We start from the raw sequence: 16,380 nt of genomic DNA on the forward strand, positions 1-16,380 counted from the left end.
TGCGTTAGGGCCTCTGTGAGGGTGAAGTGAGATGAAGCACAGAACCTGCCTGGTGTGGAAGGTCCTAATAGGTCCTCAGGAGCTGTGGCTCCATTAGTAACCTAAGCGGAGGGAGGGGGCAAGGCTGCATCCAGGGTTTCGGACGCTAGTCATCTCTCTTTCTCTTTCCATCAGAGTCACAATAAATGACTTTTCTTGCCCCAAGAAGAGACTGAAGGCCAGTTGTCACAACCATTTGCTATTTCCCTTAATTTGCAAAAGCTACCGACTGCAAGCTACCGACTGCCTCCCTTTTTGTATTCAAAGTGCTAAGTAGCTAGCACCCCCAATTTTTGCAGGAAGGAGAGATATAAGCCCACTGTGGACACCTCTAGAGAGCATGTTGACCCAAGCAGACTCATGGGCGGAGCTCTGAGCAAGCCTGCAACAGGCATTCAAGGATTCCTCGCTGCATCACACACTTTCCAAGAGAAACTGAAAGATAGGCTCCCACGGGACAGAGGTCTGTGCCTGTTCAGGTCACTGGTGTATAGAAAAGTGCCCGGCAGATGGTAGGTCCTCGAAAATTCATGCTACATGACTCAATGTTGCTGACAATGAATACTTCAGGGGCAGAATGGCCACAGAGGCAGCCAGCCTCAGATCTGACCCCCGCCCCCCTTAATAGCACTGAGGCTTCTCAAAGGTCACGTATCCCACTCCACCCTGCTTCCTTACAGTAGAGAAAAGCCCACCCACATTGGGTAGCCTCATGGATTAGGGAAGTACAAGTAAAACGTAGCATGTGAAGAAGAAACCAGAGAGGCTTGGCAGCCTTAGATAGTATTCTAAGTTCTGATGCTGGTGACTTCGAGGTGCAGCACATCCTTCAATCCCCCACCTCCAAACAGAGAAAAAAGCCTACAGTCCATGATTCTTGGCCCCAGACAGTGTTTCTCAAGGAAGACTAAGTTCTTTTTTAAAAAAAATTTAATATTTTTATTGATTTCAAAGGGGAAGGGAGAGGGAGAGGGAGAGAGAGAAACATCAACAATGAGACAGAATCACCAATCAGCTGCCTCCTGCACTCACCCCTCTCTTCCCCCAATGGCGATCAAACTCGCAACCTGGGCATGTGCCCTGACCAAAAATTGCACTGTGACCTCCTGGTTCATAGGTCCATTCTCAACCACTGAGTCATGCCAGATGGGCAAGACCATGCTGTTGTAATGAAACAACTCATCCTCCTGCCCAGTGGCCCTTGTGACAAATGAGCCACAACTGGCCAGACCCTGTCTTCATTCTTGCTGGTCTGTATTCACAGTTGGTTATCTAGACATTAACTTCCACCTCAGCTCCTCCTCTCTCTTTCCAGATTGGGTGGTTCAAGGCCAGAGCTACGAAGGAGGGTCATGTGTACCCTCGGTGAGGACTGCTTGGCTAAGTTGTGGACTCTGAACCTGCAAAGCAATTTGGCCAACTATATCCCAATAGGATATCTCACTTCTAGGAAAATATGCCTGCAAGATCAAATTATTCCCAACGTATCAACATTCACAGTCTGTTTGCACTAATAGGGTTTCGATAGAACTTGTATCAGTATAAATATTACTTTAGCTTTTAACTGCTAATTATATCAACATAAACTTAATTTATAGTGATAATCACAGTCATAATGTGCTACTGCCAAACATCCCCACTGATGCTTTGAGGCATCGTGTAAACTCAGCCATTAGCAATCATGTAAATGCTCCCATCACTCATTATGATACTGGCTAAAGAACTTCTCTAATTGACTTCTTCCCGAAGTCCATAGTAAGCAAGAACAACAGAAGACAAGGCAACGTTGATCAATTTATTACAACAAACTCATTTCTTACAACAGCCCGTAACTGGAAAATACAAAGTTGCAAAGAAAGACCTCAGTCTGGCAGGAACATATTCTCAGTTTGAACTTAGTTTTGTCACATTATATCAATTGAGTCATAACACTCTCACTCAGACCAATGCCAGATAACACTTAGTTCAGACGACATGCTACTTCTACTGCTCCATGTCAAAGTTGTAAAAAAGAAAATTTTGCTGCATCTTGTAAGTTCATTCAGCTTTTTAATTAAAGCAATTCAAAGTGCTCAGCTATTGCTCCTTTTTCTGGCACAGTTTAGTGGCTATCTGTTGTTTATGCCACCCAGTACCCACTCCCACCCCAATTTTATTTGGACAGCCCCCTACCCAACACTCTCATTTTATTGTTCTCATACAGAAGACCAACCCAGGCTCCATCTGGGAGGGAAGCATGTAATCTAGGATCATCCAATCAGCATATTCCACCAGCATGCTGTCCCCAGTGATTGGTTCAGAGGAGAGTACATGACCCAAGTCTGTCCTGTCAAGGTCAATGAGACTCAAGTCCAGGAATTGCACTTTCTCTTCTCTCCATTGGATAGGAGGCTCAGAGGAAGGCCCTGTGGGCACAGCCCAATCCACTGACACCCCCACCCCCAAGGGAGATCCCAACTAAGAATGAAACAGCTCTGAGGAGAACACCGCTAAACTGAGAGTAGGAGAAAAACAAGGGCCCATGACACTTCAGCTTCTGAATCGTGATGTCTGAAACCAACCCTTTTCCCAGTCTTTTCAATTATATGAGTCAAGAATCTCTTTTTTTGCTGAACCCGCTTGGGCTGTCCACTGTCATTTGCAGCCAAAAAAAATCTTAATTGCTACAGGCAGCGGGTGGACACAGGGCGTGATTATATTCATTCTAAGATAAAGAAATGGGAGCATAGAGAAATGGTCAGCAATAGAGCCTGTACATTAGATACAGAAAGTGGCCAGATCCCAAGTATTCCAAAGCCAAAGTGCCAGCAAATACAAAAGAGTTTTTAACACAATTTAAAAATCAGACACTAGAGCTGCAGACACAACAACCTATGTTTTTCCTTTTCAAATATTTCTGATTCTCCAGTTGGCTCCACGCAAAAGAAAGCAGACTCTCTGGAGAGACTAAGAGAAGCTTCCGAAGAGATGCGGGGAACTCAGGGGAGCTGCAGGGAGGGGGGAGTTTACTCGGAGTTAGAGAAATGATCAATCCCAAATTCACAGAAGTTGGTGAGGGACTGAAGTCAAATGGGAGAAGCTAGATGTGTAAGATCCTCTTGTACTTGGAAATCTGGTTTGGTGTGCACAGCCCAGCAAGTGTGAGGAAAATCGGGTCCTCGGGGCTTTTGAAGATGCAGTTTTTCATCTCCGAATCGCATGCATCCCAGCACCCCACCTACTGCTCTCTGCTGTGCCGGGGCATGTTATCTGTCAGGGTCCCCCCAATTAGCACTTTGGATGCAATCACAACAATGAAGTCCATGCCCTCATCTGCCAGGGGCGGGCTGGCTTCTGCAATTAAGCTAAAGTTCAGGTTTTGGCTAATAACAGGAGAGGAATGTGACAGGGAAGGGAATGCTTACTCATTAACTCATGCTAATGGGTGCAATAAGCAACCAGCCACCAGCCCGCCAGTGTGGGAGCCAGGCAGGCTGTGTCACTCTGATCTCGGAGTGTTTGCGGGTTTATTTCGCAACATTACTGAGGTCTGGCAGTGATCTAATAGGCAGCGGTTTTAAGGGAAAAGAAAAGGATAATCTTGTTTTAAGTGCCAGTCTTAGGTCTCAATATTTTATGAAATAGTCATTAAGTTTCAGTACAAGGCTGATGGTGATGTTATGGGGCCATCATGTGTATGCAGAAAACGTTCCCTGGATATGCCTAAGAGTTTGGTCAACGTGAGGAAAACAATTATCTCTTATTTATGTAAGGCAAGTGGTAATTATCACCCCAGTCCAAGTTGTCTGAGAAGATCGGTCACTGCAAAGAAGGGGACAGACTGACTATGACGCCGGGAAATAAAATAGCACGAAGCGATTTTGCTTGTAGCAGAAACCACAGAATCCATTTGTTTAATCATTTCTTGAACACAAATGTACCGAGGACCTACTAAGTGCACCCTGCGCTATTCCAGGTTCGACTCAGCAGAAACAGCCTTGTCCTCTGGGGGTTTGCATTGTTCTAACCACAGGAAATTAGGTCTCAGGACACCCTCGTAGGTCCTGTCTACAGGAAAGGTGTCATGGATCAACTTCGGCGACCCATCCAAGTCTCTTACCACTTCTGGCTCTGGCGTCACCCAGTTTTAGGCATGGTGACCTAGAAAAGTGCTGCCGTTCATGTACACATTATGTTTGAGCATTTGGGATCTTAGGGATTAACCTACAGCATTGGTGCAGACTTTTCTTTTTAGGTCAGTCGGATAAAACGGGCATGTGGACCGGGCCCCCTAAGTCCCTGTTAAACCGTCTCCCTCATCTGGTCACAGACAGTGCTTCCCTCAGCCCCGCTCAGCTGCCTTGCAGGTCTGCAGAGAGAAACACACAAAGGAAGTGAGTGGATCAGACCATTGTTGACATGACTAAAGGATAAACAGCTTAAAACAGATACTCCAAACGCAATGGATCATTTGTCAAAAATGATAATGTCTGTGGAAAACCATTGCAGAGTTTTAAGGACTACACAGATCTGCAGTGTGATCAGGGTCATCTGCCAGGGGGGGTCATCTTGGTTGGACTCTCTGTGACAACAGCAGCAGATGTGATCCTAAATTGATGCTTCCATTTTAACTATTAATAACATGAAGGCAAGTCCCAACTTCCCTCCAGAGCACCATCTATTCAAAATTAATTTATTAAAAATGCATCCTAGTCATTAGTGCTAAGCAGATTTATGAAAAGCGGATCATCCAGGATACATAAATGTGCAAGCCCTCACGCTGATGTCTGTGCCACGTTTTCTATCACTCATGTGGAATCCTGGCCCTGCGTGTCAATATTTGCAGACTACCACTTTGGAGGTTATTTATTTCCCGTGGTCCATTTCTCATGGTGACATGATTTCCAGCATCATCTGACAGGTGGTAGTTGACACCAATCTGTATTAACTTCAGTTTACACTGAAAATATTCTGCTAAGTGAAGGCAATGTTCATATTACAGTCCGGATGTATGTTGAATGCTAGGGGGAGTCTTAAAATTTCTCATCTTTTAAAAATAATGACCATTTTGGCTTCTAATTTCTTGACTAGTGCTTTTATTGTTTTCTTTTTATTTGTTTAGATTGTCAGCTGATTTAGTAACAGCTGGTAATATCGGTCACAAGATATAGGTTTTAAAGAAAGATATTTAATAAGAACTCAGGTAAAGTCTTGTGAAGAATTTCTCTATTAACCACATCATCAGGGAGGGAATGGATTGTGTCAGTGGGAAGTAGAGGGAAAAAAAACCCAAAGACCTTTTTGGTTTTTAAGAGTAATCAAAAAAGACTAATTTAGGGCCTAGCCCTTTAGGCTGCAATTGTGTTTTCCTTAAAATTGTATAATTCCTTGACTTACGAATTAAGAAACATGTAAGCCAGTTTCTAATTTTCGAAAGAAAATTATGTTTGCCTATTCATTGAATTTTAGTTCTAAGGAAATTAAAGTGTGTGGCTCATGGTTTCCTAGTTCTAGTGGTGCAGGCCATACTCAATCCCAGATCTTTCTGTAACATCACAGCCTCCTGGCTCCCTACTCATCATCCTTTGTGAGTCTAAACTTTCTATTTTAGACTCACTGCTTATCGATGGGCAGGGGAGAAATACAGGATTTTAGAGCTAAAAAAAAACTCATTCACTGATACACATTGCATAGAGACTGATTTAGCTAGTCCCTATGGAGTGCCAGGCATTACATCAGCTATCGTGGAAGCTAACATGAGTGTGTGTGTGTGTGTGTTGGTGTAGGGACAGTTGCCAAGGAAGAAAAGCAATCTAGAATGTGCCCTAAATTTTGTGAGGGATGTGATGCCACATCTGTCCTGGATACGGGAGCCTGGGAGAGAACAAGCTTTCCACTGTGGTCCACAGCCCAGGCTTCAGAATCATCCAGTCTTGTTTTGAAAAGTCCAGGGTACACCCAGAGCCACCGAATTGGAATTTCCAGAGTTGGGACCCAAAATTGCATTTTTAAATGCTTTCTACATTGTTCCACTGATCGGCCAAGTTTGCCAACCATTATTCCATTCTATCCAGGGCGGAGGGCGTTGGTCAGGACGGATGTACAAGAGTAGTGTCTCTTACACTAAAACTTGAAAGTGGAGGGACTTTCCAACAGTCAGGGAGGACTGTCTTAATCCAGAGTGCCTCGCCAGCCATTGTCTCCACCATCTCTGACCTCCCTGGAAGAACAGACGCCGATGGGTCGCTGTACCCAACGCCTACGTATTCAAGCTGCACACTCCTTTCACCAGCAAACTGATGCCTCTTGGGGCATGTAAGCAAGGTGCACGGTGGCAATAGCTCTCTGAAATATTGATCTCACTGGGATGGACGGAGGTCACCCTGAAGCTTAAAGCAATTCCGAAGTGATGGTCTGCATTCCAAAATTGTACCATAAAGTGAGAAAATAAAGGACCATGAAGTAAGTTTTCCCTGAAGCCAAGCTTACTCGATTTTCAAAACTCTGTTTAGAGTATGCAAATAGTGGTAAATACCATTTTTTAAAAATGTCCTTATTTGGAAAAATAAAAAGCTGTCAACCACATGTCAGCCCCTGAAATTTACAAGAGGTGTGACTGGTCTCTGAAGTCCAGAAGTCCGGGAACAGCCCCCCCAGGCCTGTTTTTCACGCCACCCTTTGTCCTTGTACCCACTGAGGTCACACTGCAGATAGCCCTGCAGCTTCACAATGTGCTTCTTTGGGGGGTACTGTATTAACACATTTTTATAACAGTCCAACTTATTTTATTCACTATTCCCGTGCCTCCTGAGATCAATTTAAAATGCAGGCATATCTGACAGGGCTTATTTAAAATTTCATTAGGAATGTGACCATTTATTTGAACCCCTAAAAACACCGGACAGCATTTTAGGGAGAGTGACCTTTTGTTCTCACCAGGGGAGGTCAGAAGTCTCTGTTCCTTCTGCCCAAACCGGTTTTCTCTGGAGAGTTTCTTTTTTTCAGTCATGATATTTGATGTCATCCACTGCTCTGGAATTCCAGATCAGTGAGAAGTGCTTGTCTCCCTCGTGGCTAGGGGCTCCATTTGTGTGAATCTGAATAAGATTTATGGTGTGTAATAAACATTACTAAAACGTGACAAAAGAGTGAAGATTTAAAGACGCTTACTAATTTAAGATGACATTTTAAATATTCATAGTCCTTAGAGCAATACATATTTCAGGTCTCTATACAGGTTTCCAGGCAGAATGCCTGTTAGGAAATGAAAATCATCTGTGTACTTTTCTCTGTCTGTGCACAGCCCCCACCCCTATTTATTGCTCCCCAGTAGCTACCCTATCCATCAGTGTTTAGTGGTGCCTTTATGCTCAGCACCTTGATGTTAAACAAATTAGAATCTTAATATATGAGGTGTGACTATGAGGTCCCAAAGGAAATAGGGAAGAAAAAAATATGTATATTTGTTTTTTCTTTTTTTTTTCTTTTAAAGGCTAGCCTCCAGGACTTCAGTCACGGATGCCCCATTAGAACTCTAAGTTTTAAAGGACTGAAATTGACACAGTGCCAGTCTTTTGGAAAATGCTGCCAAAGCTATTTTTCCTCTTACATGGGAAATTATACAAGTAAGTCTACTTGAGAAAACATGCCATAAGTTTGGAAAGTTGGTGCTTGGCCAATTTTCTCACCTCTGGTTTGCCGGGCAGTCTCCCCTCATCAGCTAATAAGGACTCTGTGAGCCCAGCCTCTTGATCCACACTTGATCTCACCTGGACGCTGGCCCTCCGCTCCAGCCTGGCCCTCTCCATTCAGGGCCCCTTTTATTTCCAACACAAAATGGTCTTGTGTTGTTAAATGGTCTCTAATTTTTCTAATAGCAGACAGTAGAGATTCTTGCTGGTTTTCAGTATGTGTGCTTTATTTTGCCTCCCTAATTTGCTCCCAGTTGAATCTGATTGAATTTACTTGGGCAAAAGGGAGGGGCGGTGGCTACCCTGAAAGCCCTGGTCTTGAAGTAGTCCTAATGATCTCATGGGGTGTGTGTGTAACGCAAACCCTAGGTCCCCTCCACTCTGTGTAGATGCCAGTCTCGCTGACTGACACACACTTAAGCACTCAGGGCTGTTTTTCAGGGTGTGATTTACTCCCTCCCTCTAATTACCCTGGAGGTGGCAAGCCGAGGATATTTGAGGCTTGGTTTTCAGGGTGAAGAGTGTTCCCTGGAACAGGTCACAAACGGCACCTTGCCCCTTCGGGATCTGGACTAATTCAGGGAGAAATGCCGTGAGAGATGCCAGGCTGGACCTATCTCTGGTCTGCTGGCAACTTCAAAAATGTCTATCTAGTAGAGGAACTGCGGTCGTGAATTACGGTCAGTCACAGAAGAGAACTGAACTCATTCTGAGGTAGTCCATAATGTTCAACAACCCATATTATAGAGAGCTATTTTTCTTTTCTCAGTAGTGGCCACCAGTACCCCACGCATAGAGGGGCTTAGGGTGGCTCACGTTCCTGCATCAGTACCATCTGCTCTAGGGGACGTCCAGGTGCTGCCACACCTTTATGAACACATGAAAGGTCCTGTAATTAAAATGGGCATGGTACAAACTTGGAGGCACAGAAGCGAGTGAGGCTACGGAGCTTGCATAGGTGATTTCTTACAGCTGGGGGCATACCCAAACCTGTGAATGTTTTATATAGAGGGAGCCTATTTCCTTTCATCTTTGTAGATGCTGCACCTTACCTACCATACATAGATACATGCCTGGAATTATTTTTCCACCAGCGGAGAAAGAGTGATGTCTTTCAAGGCCTGCCTTTTTCCTGGAGAGGTGGGGAGGGGAGGAGGAGGGGGAAGGAGAGGTGTGTGGGAGAGAGGAAGAGGCTCGGGCCCTCCACTTCATCATGGCCCCACTCCCACCTCTGACCTAACCATGCCTTTTCCTTGAAATGGGTAATTTCCCTATTTCACAGACAGGTCTGTGCTCTGATCTAGTAGGTATGCAGTGCCAACCTACTATGGATTGGTTACAGACGGAGCACATGTTTTCCTTGAAGATAACTTCAGCAGTTAAAGAGGCTTAGGGTGAGGCTCACCCTCTACCAAGTTCTCCAGAAGATCACTCGCCATCTCAGTGTTGTCGTCAGCATTTGGATGCAGTGTATAGAGTGGCGAACTACTCAAGCTTCTGCATCAGAAAGCAAGCTGTGTGATTAAGTAATTTTCTTAAGGGAACATATCTCTGGATCTTAATAACATCCTCTGTTGAGTCAAACAGTCTCCAAAGTCCTTTTTCGTACTGAAAATCTGTGATTCAGCGCTGACAATGGTTGGTGAGCAACTCAGGACGTGCTGGACAATGAACGGTATCTCAATGTTTGGGAACTTTCCCTCTGTTTTTAAATTGTGTTCATCTTTGCTCAATGACCTTTAGTTACGCACATCTGACTGTGGGTTTTTTTTCTTTTGTTCATTCAAAATGTTAACTGGCTCCTTTTGCTTTTCTCCCAAAGCAAAACAAGCTATGTGGCTCATTCTTAAGTGGAGCTGCACAAACCAGATCCTGCAAGCAAACTTAAAACGAACCACCAAGAAGGAATTGTGAAAATCACCACCCAGATTGATTTTCCCAATGGCACTCAGGGAACCTAGCACACATGGTCAGGTCCCTGTCCCTGTGTCTAACTGCCACTTAAAATGTTAACTCTTGTAAGTATTTAGGAGTGAAATGATATCTTCAACAAACAAAAACAGCAAAATGAAGGGGGAAGGGAAATTAATTAGGTACAATAATAATAATTATTGAAACTGAGTAGTGGATAGTGAGTACATGGGGTAATTGTTCTCTGTAATTATGTATATACTAGAGGCTCGGTGCAAAGATTCGTGCACTGGTAGGGTCCTTTGGCCTGGCCTGCAGGGATCAGGCCAAAACTGGCAGATATAGTAGTGCTCAAAGCAGCAGGTAGGGTGGGCACTGCACCACTCCTGCTCATCCCAGCCCCACTGCGCCTGCTGCCACTGCCACTGCCACTGCCACTCAGTAGGCTCGCTGCCACTCCGCTGCAGTCTCTGCATGCCCATTCAAGAGAGATATCAGTGTGCCCATGACTGAGAAGTGGCTGCAGGCTCGCACTCAGTTCTGATGCCGCTGGTACTGATCCTGGTCTGGGTCCAGATGGGGGAGGGGCACGCAGTGGGAGTGTCTGCGGGAGAGGTTTGTGGGACCATAGCGGCGCTCGCCAGACATGAGCCCAGCGTCTGCTGCCCATTGGTCAGCTGAGCGGCGCTCCCACTCTGGGAGCACACTGATCACCAGGGGGCAGCTCCTGCATTGAGCGACTTCCCCCTGGTGGTCAGTGTGTATCATAGTGACCGATCGAATGGTCGAACGGTCACTTGGGTTTTTATATGTATAGATTTAAATTTTTCTAAGGTAAAAAGTTAAAATATAATTCAGCCCTATTTCAGGTCCTACTCAAGAACTAAGTTAGAGGCTGCAGAAGGAAGGGTGGGGCTCTGGAATCAATCTGGCTGAAGTCCTTGAAGGCAGCAAAGAGCAGATGCTGAGTGCCTGTCCTTCTTCCATTGACTGATTTGGAAATTCCAGAACAGTCCCATAATGATTCTACTGACATCAAGAGTTCCCCCTCAGAGAATGGGAATCATTGCTGGATCACATGTAAAGGTGGAGCACAAACCTTGGTGAAACAAATTAGACAAGGCCAGGAAATTCTTTTTCTCTGCTTCATATAAATTTACTTGACTCACTTGCCCGCACTGGGCAACAGTTTGTATGCATGCTGTGGGTTTTCCCACAGACGTTTCTCATATGGGTCTTGAATGTTCTTAGCAAAGTTAAATTGGATGAAGAATGAAGACTTATTGCTAAATATTCCTTTGACTGCCTGTTTCCTTGAGTAAACTGTGAGCTACTCATCTCCATATCCCTTGACCTAACATGGGCCTGGTTCACAGCAGTGGCAAAAAGAATGCTGGTTGAATGGAATTATAATGACACTAAAGAATGAGGTTTACCAGATGTTCCTGAAGGAAACTAAAATTTCAATGCAGCAGTTCAATCAATGAGCACACACTTTGGAGTCAGACAGGCTCAGTTTCAATCCTGTTTTGCCATGAGAGAGCCTGGTAGCACTGGGCTGTGACTGGTTTCTGCATGGAAGTGAAGGGGCTGGTAACTTTGCTGAATTACATCATGGGGGCTGTGGGTTACCATGAACCAGAATATGAATGTACTTTGGGAATAAAGTTACTTCTTTTTAATTAATTAATTTAGAGAGAGGAAGGAAGGGAGCACATCAAGTTGTTGCTATAATTATTTATGCAGTCATTGGTTGATTCTTGTATGTGCCCTGAGTGGGGATCGAACCTACAACTTTGGCATATCAGGTCAGTGCTCTAACCAACTGAGCTACCTGGCCAGGGCAATAAAGTTATATTTTGATGCATTATGTAATTACAAACATTTGAATGGCACAGATGCAATAATGCAAGCAATTTGTTTTAAAGCAGCAAATGTCCAAGTACATTTAACCAAAAGTCTTGCTGCTGTTTAAGTTCAAAAGCCTTAAAATTGCTTAAAAGTAAAGGTTAATTGACCTTTCTTCCCAATTCAGTTTAGAATGGACAGGTGCATCTTAGTACTTGATGGTAGGTGCAAAGTCTGATGACACAGCTGCGAGCACTTGAGGCCCATGGTCAGCATGAATTGCAAAAGTAATGCAGTATGTTTCTGACTACATATATACGTTTTATCTACCTCTCCTATACCAAGGGGAAGCTCTAGATGCCCATCTTTTTGCTGAAGAAAGAAGGGTTGATCTAGTCCAATCCCTTGCCAGGATTTCCCTGGGTCAACACCATTCCTCTCCATGGAGGAACTCCAGATGGGCCTGAGTTTAAAGTCATTGCCCTGGTCCTTGTCCACCCTGAGGCTCCCAAGCCTCCTGGGCCTCGGTCAGTCCTGTGTGAGACCAATTGGTACACAGTGTTTGCTGAAGCCACCACCGGGCAAGGCCAGGCCTCAGAGACACTGAGTCTCTTGCTTTCTGTTACCATCTTTGAAATAAATGAGGCAGATCCAGGGTGTTGTTGGCCATGAAACAAGGTGGCTAAATATGACCTCTTCGCTGGAGAAAGAGGATACTAAGAGAAGTAGAAGGCTGAGCTCATGGCTATACATTGTGGATTGACCTTGGACACAGCTGTAGCATGCCCCACACTGCCCCTGCTTCAGAGGTGGGCCACCCCCTTTTAGCCCCTCACCCTTGATTCTGTAAGAGGGCAGAAGAATCCTGACCCAGGCTGGCAGCTCCCAGCCATTTGGAGAGAGGAGCACAGTGCTGTGAATGAGATTTTCCCACATTTACAACCTCCCAGCCAGACCTCCCACATGAGCCTCCGGCAGTGCTGCAGACACAGAAGGAGCCTGAGGCCAGCTCAGCCCTCTCCCAGGCAGTCCGGAGGACCTCCACTGGAGCAGGCAGTAGGTCTCTGCCTCAAGTTCTTCCTCTTCAATATCTTGTCAGTCATTTTATCTGTCCACAGGCTGCATTTATCTGTGAATAAAAGATTTAATCGTTTACTCACTCATTGACTTACTATCTATTAAGCACTTTCTATGTGTCCAGTCTCTGGGAGAACAATAGCGCAGGAGATGCCACTGTAGCTTCATGATCTTTCCAGGACAGGAATGTTTGGGTGCATTTTTATTTGGTTTTGGTTTTGGTTCCGTTTGGTTTGAATTCTTTGTTTCAAGATGCCTCTTTGCTTCACCATCTTGCCAGGCCAGGAATTTTGTTGGTTGTTTCCATTCTGTTTCAATGCCCAGGATAGTAGCTCGCCCTTAGTGGTTGTGCAGTGTGCCCCTGTTATCTATAGTAATAAAAGCATAATATGCTAATTAGACCTGATGGCCGAACAACCTTCCGGACATCCTTCTGGATGACCTTCCAGACGAAGTCAGGGCTGCGAGGGCCGAGCCCCTTGCATGAATTGCATTCATTGTGCCTCTAGTTACTAACAAAAGTGTCCAGGGCCACCCACAGGGAGCAATGGACCCAGGACAAGCCACACCTGGCAAGTGTGTTTCTCTGTCTCCTTCACTTTTCCCAGAAGGCAACATCTAATTAAAAGGGATAACAAGAAAACCATGGGAAAGAAGCAGAAGGAAATTTCCCAAAAGGGCAACTGGCAGCCTGAGGTTCAGGTGGCAGGGCATGGGGTGGGGAAGGGGCAAGAAGATATAATTGGTGGGCCGGTGGGCACAGTCCTTGTTCTGGGTATGGAAACTTCTAAAACCTTTTAACAGATTTCCAAGTAGAACGGCCCCGTCCCTTTTCCCATTCCCCGCATCACAAAGTAGTTCTTACTTCCTGATTAAAAACATCACAGGGCCCCTCCATCACCGGGCCAGGACTGAACATCCTCGTGCACTTATTGTATTCTAAATACAACCTGAGCGAGGACCCATGAGCCAAAAGAGGCGAGGAGGTCCCTCTTCTCTCTGCCATTGGAAGCAATAAATCTTCACTCTCTGGTTCTCCAAGTGCGATCTGCTGGCAGAAAGCCAGATCTGGAGATTAACACCACATCATCGTGCCCTGGCCAGTGCGGCCCAGGTGGTTTTGGGTTTTGAGAGGTCACAGGTTTGACTCCTGGCCAGGGCACATGCCTGGGTTTCAGGCTTGGTCACCGGTGGTCAACGTTTCTCTCTCTCTTTCCCTCTCCCTTCCTCTCTTTCTAAAACAAATAAAATTATGTTTAAAAAATAAAAATACATTTAAAAAACATATCATTGGCAAAAAACAGAGGTAAGTGACAAAACAGAGTGAAGAGAAAAAAAATCCACTGGGCAAACAGGCAAGACTGCTCTTGAGTAGTTGAGCCCTTGAGATCTCTTTTAACTTTTCTCTATTGTGTTCCCCACCCCTACCCATAGGGGATTCGTGAAGAAAAGGGAAATAATAGATGTGAAAAGCATTTCAGTAGTTTGTTTCTGCCTTAATCTTTCATCTGTAAAATGGGTATAGTAATAGCACCTACCTCACAAGGTTATTGCAAAGATTAAAGTTAATCCCATAAAGTGTAGAATAGTGGCAAAGATAGAGTAAGCATTTATACAAATGTTTGCTATTTTAACAGTCAGGTCTGGGCAGGACACGGATGGTACAAAAACTTTAACTGACAAGCGACTGAAAGTCAGTACTGTTTACAGAGGTGATGGCAGGTTTCAGGAGTCATGGGAGGGGGAGAAATGAGCAAGGTTATCAACAGTCTGAAGCTGGAGCTGTGGAAGAGGGGAGGCAGGGGTGGAGGAAATGAGACCACTGACCTTTCTCTCCTCCCGCTCTGGTCTCCTGCTTCTGTCTCCATCTCCCAAACCAACTGGAAGCAGAGGGCAGGTTCAGGTGATGCAACCCATTTGGTCAGACCCTGGGGCCAGAGAGCATGGATCTGAGGGAGGAGACTAACCATGCATAACTAGCAAAGCTGTTTTCAGTAGTTAATTTGGTATTGGTATTAATAGTGGTATTGACCAGTGCAAGTTATTGTTATTAACATTGGTTTTCTCTAATAACAGGACTTGTTTCTGTTGTTACAGATTTGAGTTTTGTTCTTAAATGGCTTTAAATTTTGTTGTTACTTTTTTTTTTGGAATGGGGCTGGACTTTCTGTTTGAAGGATGTGTTGATGTCACTGCTGTCACTTGGGCAGCTGTCCTCCATGAGCACCCAGAGCCCAGTGGGATTGGAGTTTGGTCCTGATTTGGAATCTCAAGCACTCGTCTGCTTGCGGCCCATTTCCCATCCTCAGGAGCCTCAATTTCCCTTAACATAGAAAGGAAATAAGAATATCCTGCCAGGACTGTGCAAATACGAGGAGCTGTCCATAAAAACAACTCTAACATTTTGTCCTTATAATATACATGAGTTCTGACTTAGGGAGCTTGGCATATCGTAGCAACCCTGTTTTTAAAAAATCCGCTGATCATTTTTCACAACTTATTTACTCTTGGCTCCTTCTTCCTTTCCAAGGAAGGAAAGGGGGTAGAAGAACTTTTGTCTTTTTTCCTTTACGTTATTCCGGAAAACCATTTCCACACAAAGAATATATTCAGGAGGTTTGCCTTCCAATTAAAAAACAAATCTAAATTATTTCCTATAGACTTGTTAAGCGTTTTTGCTCACTAAATGTGTGTATTCTGCTCTAATTGAAATTCCTAAATAGTCACTTTCTGAACTGTCAAAATTGTAAGGCAGCTGATGGGCACAGCATTGGGGTTTCCATGGCAACTACTTTCATTGCCTAGGCGACGCTTGTCTGGTGATATCACCATTGAACTGGCTCAACTCTTTAAAACTTGGTGGCACCCCAAAAATGCGCAAGCATGTCCTGAAACTGTGACGGGCTTTTATTTTTAATGGCTGGCATCAAGCTTGGAGCCACCAGGACTTGGGAAGCGGCAGCTCTGTTCTGAGGGTCTGTGTTGTGTCGGGGATGAGAGATTTGACAGGCATGCTAATACTACCAGGTTCTGCTTGGGTGGTGGCTTTTTATGTGAAATGCTCCCAGACAGCCTTACCGTCAGTCATTGCGGCTGGGATGGAAGTGGAGTTAAGGGACAGAATCTTAGTTCACACGCGAGAACATGCTTCTGAATATAAGTCAAAGTTGGAATATAGACTGTCATAACTACATTATTTTCTTTTCCTTTTCTTCTCTCTCTCTCTTTTTTTCCTCTCCTCTCTTTCTTTCTCTTTCTCCTTTCGAAAGAGACCAGGGATGCTGGAAGCTGGAACCATGATAATTTGTTCTCTCTGAATGTCTGTTTGAATGTGGTGTGCCATTCCCAAACTACGTCCTATTACACTGCTTGTGGGAAAGTTGCATTAAAAGCAAATCATTCCTTGATAAGCAGTTTTACTCCTGACTGGTCAACATGTACTCAGGGAGCGAGAGAGCGTTTAGTTCGCCTTTCCCCCCCCCTCACCCCCCATATCATTGGAACTCAAGCTTTCTCTAATTACATGCAGAGGATCATTTAAACAGGGTGGTCCGTTTTAAAGCTGCCACATTTAAATGTACTTCACAGTAAACGAGCTTGCTGTAAGATGAGTTTGGCTGGCTCAAAAATACATCACAAAATGCAAATCTGATGATAAATAAAGCTTTGGCTACATCATGGAAATGGCGAGCATTTCAAAAAATGATGTTAGCACTGACTGCTAAGTGAAATGGCATCCCTTGAACACGCCTCATATTTTAAACATTTAAATGTATGCCGCTGAATCAAATATGTCCATTTGCTATGTGGCAATTTGTAAGTAACACAAAATAAG

At 44.6% G+C, this 16,380-nt stretch overlaps 1 non-coding gene across 1 annotated transcript; it reads right to left on the reverse strand.

Annotated features, from left to right (window-relative positions):
• Nucleotides 1–11,387: 11,387 nt before the first annotated feature.
• Nucleotides 11,388–11,465, reverse strand: TRNAI-GAU (transfer RNA isoleucine (anticodon GAU)). Its single transcript has one exon. It is a non-coding gene; the product is annotated as a tRNA-Ile (tRNA).
• Nucleotides 11,466–16,380: the final 4,915 nt, after the last annotated feature.

The sequence above is a fragment of the Myotis yumanensis genome, unplaced genomic scaffold (assembly GCF_028538775.1).
Source record: "Myotis yumanensis isolate MYYU_CA2020_CCGP unplaced genomic scaffold, mMyoYum1.0.hap1 SCAF_2, whole genome shotgun sequence".
In the NCBI taxonomy this organism is placed as follows: domain Eukaryota; kingdom Metazoa; phylum Chordata; class Mammalia; order Chiroptera; family Vespertilionidae; genus Myotis; species Myotis yumanensis.